Source organism: Dipodomys spectabilis, unplaced genomic scaffold (genome assembly GCF_019054845.1).
Source record: "Dipodomys spectabilis isolate Male_0828 unplaced genomic scaffold, ASM1905484v1 ptg000009l, whole genome shotgun sequence".
In the NCBI taxonomy this organism is placed as follows: domain Eukaryota; kingdom Metazoa; phylum Chordata; class Mammalia; order Rodentia; family Heteromyidae; genus Dipodomys; species Dipodomys spectabilis.
Genome location: NW_024870686.1, coordinates 31,489,808 through 31,497,342, shown reverse-complemented (window position 1 = coordinate 31,497,342; position 7,535 = coordinate 31,489,808).

Sequence of the window (7,535 nt, the reverse complement as noted above, 5' to 3'; positions counted from 1 at the left end):
TGTACATTTACACAAAAAAAATCTGAGGTTAAAAAGAACACTTCTGGTCCCAAGCATTTCCAATAAGGGATACCTAATTGATATTATAAGTGAAATAAACATACTCAGTTACACTTAAAATCTGTCTTGGGTCCATCTCATTTCCATGCACTTAGGTATAATATCCCATTGTGCCTTTTGAATCATTTAAATCACACAGTTGAAGCAAGCATTTTTCTTTTAAACCAGAGTCTGAATATGTAGTCCAGGCTGGCCTTGAACTTGTAATTCTTGAGCCCTCAGCTTCCTGAGTGCTGGGTTACAGGCATGTGCCTCCACATCTACTCAAAGCAAGTGTTCTTTAACTATAAGTGAGATGGTGCATCATTCAGTATGCTTTTTTTAAAAAAAAGCAAAACAATAGGAGATACCATTATGCTTTTAGTTTATGAGAGTACAATTTTAGATTTAGTGTCTAAAGTTGTCAAGAAAGAACACAAAGAAAGAAGCATGTTGATACTTTATTCAATTAAAACGTATTGGTACGAGTATAACTAGCATGATAGAAGAGCAATTTGATAGTCCTATATTCAGAGAGTCTCGTGTAGGGTCGGAGATAGCACAGTATTGTGGTTTCAAGGCATACACACTGGGGACAGATTCTTTTTTCTTTCTTTTTTTTTTTTTGCTTATGTGGTGCTGGGGAATCGAACCCAGGGCCTCATGCATGCAAGGCAAGCACTCTACCACTGAGCCACCTTCCCAGCCCTGGGGACAGATTCTTATTTCATTAGTTATATGACCTTGGACAAAAATGTTTTCTCTCTAGGACACATTTTTCCCATTCATAAAATGAGGATAAGCATATCTTCTCCATAAAATTGTGGGATGCATTACAAAATGTAAAGTTGTTTTGTTTGTTTGTTTTTTACATAATGTGAGGGACTATATTGCTTAGCTGAGATGTTTACAGACTTTCATTGATTGATAAAACTTCTATGCATTATTTACTATAGGTGCCAGGCTCTTGCCTAAGAGCTAAATAGTATATCCCCCTAACTGTATTAAGCAGGTACTAGAGCTAATAATTTTCTTCTTTTTGGTCAGTCGTGGGGCCTGAACTCTGGGCCTGGGCACTGTCCTTCAGCTCTTCAGCTCAAGGCTAGCGCTCTACCACTTGAGCCACAGCACCACTTCTGGCTTTTTCAGCTTATGTGGCGCTGAGGAATCAAACCCAGGGCCTCATGCATGCAAGGCAAGCACTCTACCACTGAGTCATCTTCCCAGCCCCCTATAGCTTATAATTTTCTATGTCTTCTATTTAAAGCTTCTAGAAAGAGAACTTGCACATGACATATAATACCTACTAGATAAATGGAAATGTATTGCTCCTTGTTCTTCCCCAGGGATACTCAGATAGTATACTGGTTATTGTCCTCTTCTTTGTTGAGAATCTATCTTCTCTTTATGCTGAGAAATGCAAGGATAACTAGCCCTGGGAATAGGGAATGTGGGCAGAACAACAGCTTGGTTTCAGTGCTGGCTGCCCTTTTACCTGCTCACTGTGATCTTGGAGCAAGCCTCAATTCCTTCTGTCTCTTGGTCTCCATCACAAGCAGAGAACATTGTACATCCTGCATTGGGCTCTCTGGGATTTCAAGGAAAGCTTGTCACAATTAACACATTAGAAATACATATTTTTATTCTCTTATTGCAAACATTTGTTGGGGAAGAAAAATAAGGAAGGAAAGGTTAAGAAAAACTCACACCAGTGATCTAATTTTCCTACCTAATGTTCATCTGTCTTCATGTGTTAGAAAATTCTGTTCAAAGAAAAAATTGAAAAGATGAACCACAGCAGGTTGAAGAAAGCAGTCAGTACATTTCTATGTGAGCAGCAGTAAGTCAATATAAAATCCTCAATACAAAATTGTCACCATAAAGTAGGAGAGGAAGATAATTTTTTTTCTTTGTTGTATTGTCCATTTAAACAGGTGTGAAGTGAGATTCTGGTCTCTTGAAAACAGTCCTCTGATTCTATTCCAGTGTCTGTATTTCTTTCCTTGTCAGTGGTGTCAAAAACACATTGTGAAGAAGGGAGGCAACAGCAGAGGGCCCCCTATATTCAGAACAACACTACTCAAGGCAGCAATGGGGAAAATTACACAGAACTGAATGTTCTTTCTATGTGAAGTGCCGTACATGGTATGACCATTATTAGTGATATGTGAGCACTCTCGCCCAGAAAAATACTGAAAAGGAATATAACCTGATATTAACAGTGACTATTTCTGAGTTACTGTTTTATCATCTTCACGTTTGTCATTATTCTGCATGAGCTTCCATTATACTTTTAAACCAGGAGTATTCTGCATGAGCTTCCATTATACTTTTAAACCAGGAGTAAAATTAGGGATATTAATGTGCTTCTGTGTAAAAAAAAAAAAAGATAGTTTTTGTTTTGACAGGCAGCAGGTTCTGTGGCGTGTGGTACAATAAGCACACAGTTAGGTAAATGAGAACCTGGGCCTTACAGAGTCGCTGGTCAAAGGTGGTGGTAGAACAGGTGACCAAGTCAGGATTAGATAAGAGCTCATTGTTTTCCTTCTGAGACTAAGTTTGTGATTGGGAGAGCTGGAATGGGCCGTAGGGATGGACTAAACTTATCTCTTCAATGTTCAGGCAAGGAAACGACTCAGGAAAGTAAAGTCATTTTCCTAAGGCCAGAAATGAGAAACTTGCAGTCTGTACTTCTCAGAAAAAAATCCATTGCTTCATCTAGTTCTGCCTCTGTTTCCTCTGAAAGAAGATAATTATGGAGCAGGGCATCAATTAGCTCATGCCTGTAATTCTAGCTACCCAGGAGGCTGAGATCTGAGGGTTATGATTGAAAGCTAACCCTGGCAGAAAAGCCCATAAGATTCTTATCTCCAATTAACTGCTAATATAGCCAGAGTAGAGCTGTAGCTCAAATGGTAGAACTCTAGCCTTAAACAAAAACAAACAAAAACAAAAAAACAAAAACAACTCAGGGACAGTGCCCAGGCTGTGAGTTCAAGCCCCAGGACTAACACCCTCTCCTTCACCCAAAAGACATTTATCTAGTCTATTCTACTTCCATCTACAGGTCTACAGGAACTCTGGAAGACCATATTTATTCTAAGATAGGCAGTGCTCAGATCCTCTGAATCCAAGCCCCAGGCTCTGTCCTGGAATCTGCCTGAAGCCCTTTCTCTGGTGTTAAACATGAACTAGGGATAACTGGGCTCACAGCATTTGATATTCTTTGGAAAAATTCTTGTTGGACCATCTCTGCTTTTCTGCCAGTTGCCCTGGCTATGTTCCTGTTTTGTCTCAATGTCTGAATCTCATTGCCCCAGATGTCTTCCTGCTTTGGCTTACTTAAGACTTACTTACTAGAGCAGCAAATGCACTTGGTAAATGCTTTCTATGAACAGGTAAGTATTGAGTGAGCACCAGCAATAAGCTCCACAAGATTGGAGCACTGGAGAAGCCCAAAAAGACTGCAGGACTTGTTCCTGCTCAGAATTGTGAAAACAAACATGACACGCTAGAGGGAGTGGCTCAGGCTATTCCTGACCAGCTCTGTGTCTCTAGGCCTATGTCATATTTTTAATGCAAAGATGATATTGCCTAGAAGTATATGATAGCTATGGAGCTCACACCTTAATGGTGGAGACAAGATTAACACACACAATGAGGCAGAAACAACATGCAAAACAGCATGTTAGGTTGTGTAACTTGGGAAATGTCAGCTAGGACTGAATTAAGTCAGCTGGTTGCTTCTGCTCCAATGGTGAAAAGGCAAGGGAGACAGGCCTTGCAGTTAGACAGAATTTGGAGATGTAGATTAGAGGAACAATATTGGGGGGGTCTTGAGGAAGTCTTGTGCAACCTGCAAATTCCTCCTGGTTAGTAAGAAGTAACCACTCAGAAGCAAGCAGGGTACATGGTGTGTTTCTAAGAGGAATTTATTTAGGGAACTTGATGTTTGGAAATTTCCCCAGCAGAACAGAGTCAATATCTTACTGTTTTTTTTTTTTTCCTGATAAATGAATTCTTAGAATGCAATATTGTGGACCTACTAAGTGTCAGCCTCCCTTGTAAGTGCTTCCTGTTAATTTACTTATTGAATCATTCCAAGGACACTGTAAGTTAACAAACAGATGTACAAGCAATTAAGTCATTTGTCCAATCTAAGAGCAGATGAAGACAGAACCAGATCCCAAAACAAATTCCACTAACTAAGGGTTGTTGTTTTGTTTGTTTGTTTGTTGTTCCTATTTCCAGGTCTATACAAAAAAGTATTTGAAGATAACATGACCTTTGTTCTTCCCATTCTCTTGAAGTCATGGTTATCTCCTCCAGTTCTCTTGTTTAAATGCAGTGGTTTAGGGGATGGTAGGCTTTCCATATGTAATATATGAATAACATTAAAAAGGAGCTGTTGCTGAGTTTGAGAACTCAAGGGTTTGGGATGGGTTTCAAAACTCTCACCTTTGTTCATGGAATTCTGCTTGTATAGCCAATGGTGGGTGGGTTTAGGAGGTAAATTCCAGTTGGGAAGTGAGAGTTCTTTATTCTCATTCCCAAGCAAAAAGTCTGCTTCAGGGATTCCAGTACTCAAGTCAGGCTTGGGTAAAGCACAGAGAGGCAAGAATGATTCACCATCATCATTATGAACAAAAATAGCTATACAGGATTATTATTATGGTTTTAAGTGTTCCCCAAAGAAAAAAAAATGTGAAGCTTAGTCATCAGCCTGTGGCACTGTTATGAGGGAGGGGAGCCTTTAAGAGGTGGTACTTAATAGAAGAATATTAGGTCACTGGGGTCAAATATGCTTGGGGGTCAAGCAATGAATGGAAGGATGCTAGGTTATAGACCTACACCCTTGAGGGAAATGTTGGGATTCTAGCTTCTTTCTGTCTTTTTGCTTTTCAGTGGATGTAGTAGAGGATCCTTCTCTGCTCTGCCACACACTCCTGCCGTGATGGACAGTCTACACAGGCCCAAAGCAAAAGAGCCAAGCAACACGTTGCCTGGATTTTCTAAAAACCACCCAATAACCACTTTCTCTGGTTAAGGATGATATGTAAGATATTTTGCCTTAGTAAAGGAAAACCAAGACAGTAATCAAGCATCTTTACTGGGCAAGATGCAAGATGTGTTGAACCTAAGTCTTACCTTTGCCCTTATAAAAAGTGAAGTCTTAAAAGTAGACAACTATCATTTAAGATAAAGGCCACAAGTGACATAAAGCATTACAGCTCTCCTTTTGGATTTGACTACTTTTGTTACTAACCAACTCCTCCATAGCTCCAAGATTCAGTTGGATGTATTTTAAGCACCTAATTCCCCTAGATTTGAATCCAGTTTTTTCTTCTCTCAAAGGCATAGATATTTCTTACCTTTGGGGACAAGTCTCCACAATTCCAGGGTCCCCAAAGCCATGTCGATCATAGCCATAGAAGTAATAGCCATAGAAATAATAGAAGCTGTGACTTCTGAACCAAAGTCAGAAGTTTGGGAACCAAGTCTCTCCAGGCTGAGGCTGGCACGCTGTCATCAGCCAAACATAAGAGGAACTCAGAACTGATTGTTACATACTTGAACAGGGAGGGAAATAGGAAGCAATGAGAAATAAAGGCACTTCCAGAACAGGGTCACAAGACATCCACTCAGGGAGGCCATGTCAGCCTCAGCTCAGAGTAATTTGGATTACATGTTATTGGGCTTGGAGAAGAAGACTTCAGACTGAGCATGCTCAAGGTCAGCCATGTTAACTGCAAAGATAACAGACTTCCATTCTGCCTGCTCTAGCTATAAATCATTGATTGATCTTTCAACAGGCCTCAGAAACCACCAACATATTTACATAAAGATGGAGCAATTGCTGTTACTGGTAGCCTTTTTAGATTTTTTTCTACTATTATTTGGATCGTAAAGAAATGTAATTGCATCAATATCTTTTTAAGGTTTATTAGATTAAAAAAATAAACCAAAGACCATTTTAAAGGATACCAGTTAGCTGTGTTAAATATATTAGTATTGCTGCGCAACTAACCAACTAATTAATCTCTTGCAGTTTTTCACCTTATAAAATTGAAACCTTATACTTATTAAAACTATAATTCACACTTCTGTTTCTCCTGTACTTTGTGAACAATCATTCTACTTTTTGTTCCTATGAATTTAACTACACTTCAGACCTCATGTAGGTAGGGCTGTAAAGGATTTGTCTTTTAGTGAATGATATTTCTTCTAGAATGATGTCCTCAAGATTAATCCATGTCATAGCATAGCATGTATCACAATTCCTCTCCTCTCCTCTCTTCTCCTTTCCTCCTTTCCTCTCCCTTCCCCTCTCCCCTCTTTCTAATTCCCCTCTCTTTCTAATTCCCAGAGTGTAATAAACATCCTTATCTATCCAGCTTCTCCACCTGTTGGCATACAGATGGGCCACAGAGTGGTATCAGGGCCCAATGCACCATGCACCCCAGAGATGCCCACATCCTCATCCTAAGCCTGGGACTATTTGTGAAGGGGGATTTTGCAGATGTGATCAAGTTAGGAATGTTAGATAGGAAGTTAAGTCTTAGAATCAATCAATTAGGGTCTTCTTAGGTAAAGGAGAGTTAGCCAGGCTGTGCTGCTGACCTCAAAAGTGACTCAAGACTCATTGCAACTAGAAGCTGAAAAAGGGAAAGGAACAGGTTAGGCTCCAGATTCTGCAGAAGTTCATCCCTTCTGAGACCTTGATTCTGGCCCCACAACAGCATTTTTTGAACTTCAAAAACTTTAAGATAAAATCTCCAAAACTTTAAGATAAATTTTATTTTATGCCACCAAGATCACTACCCAGGGGAATAACCTTTCTGACATCTTGTCGTCTCTCCCCATTTCTTGCTCCAGATTTCCATTTTAGAGCTCTTTTTTGTCAGACACTTTGTACCCATATACTGCTTTGTAGAATGGGAACTCCTTTGTACAACTACTTAAAGATAATAATAAAAAATAAAAATCTCTTTTTTTTCCAGTCCCAAATCATAAATCTCCATGAGTGTGTTGGTAGAGCCAGATAAAATACCTGACTCATAAATATGAGCTCTATCAACACACTCATGGAGGTGGTGGAGAAATCATCATATAAAGCATACTTGGGCCTGACACCCTTGGGACATTTTATTGTTTTGATAGTTATCCCCATTGATCTATAAGTAATGCTAAAATAAAATATTTTAGGTTATCATTAAAAGACATTTGTTTCTGCTGGAATTTATTTCGTACATTTAAGAGGACCCATCAGATGCACAACGGGAGCCCTCAGCTGCTTCCCTTGCTCATTCGTTGTATTTTCATCTTTTGTAAATTACGTTCCCTGTCCCACCTGTGACTCTTCACATCAGTTCACAAAAGTACAGACCTGTGGCACCTCTCGAGATCCCACTGGGAGCTTCATGCTGTCATTCAGCCATCCATCCCACCTTCCCACAAGCAAGATTTATCGGAGGCCCCCGTGTGACAGGCCCTGA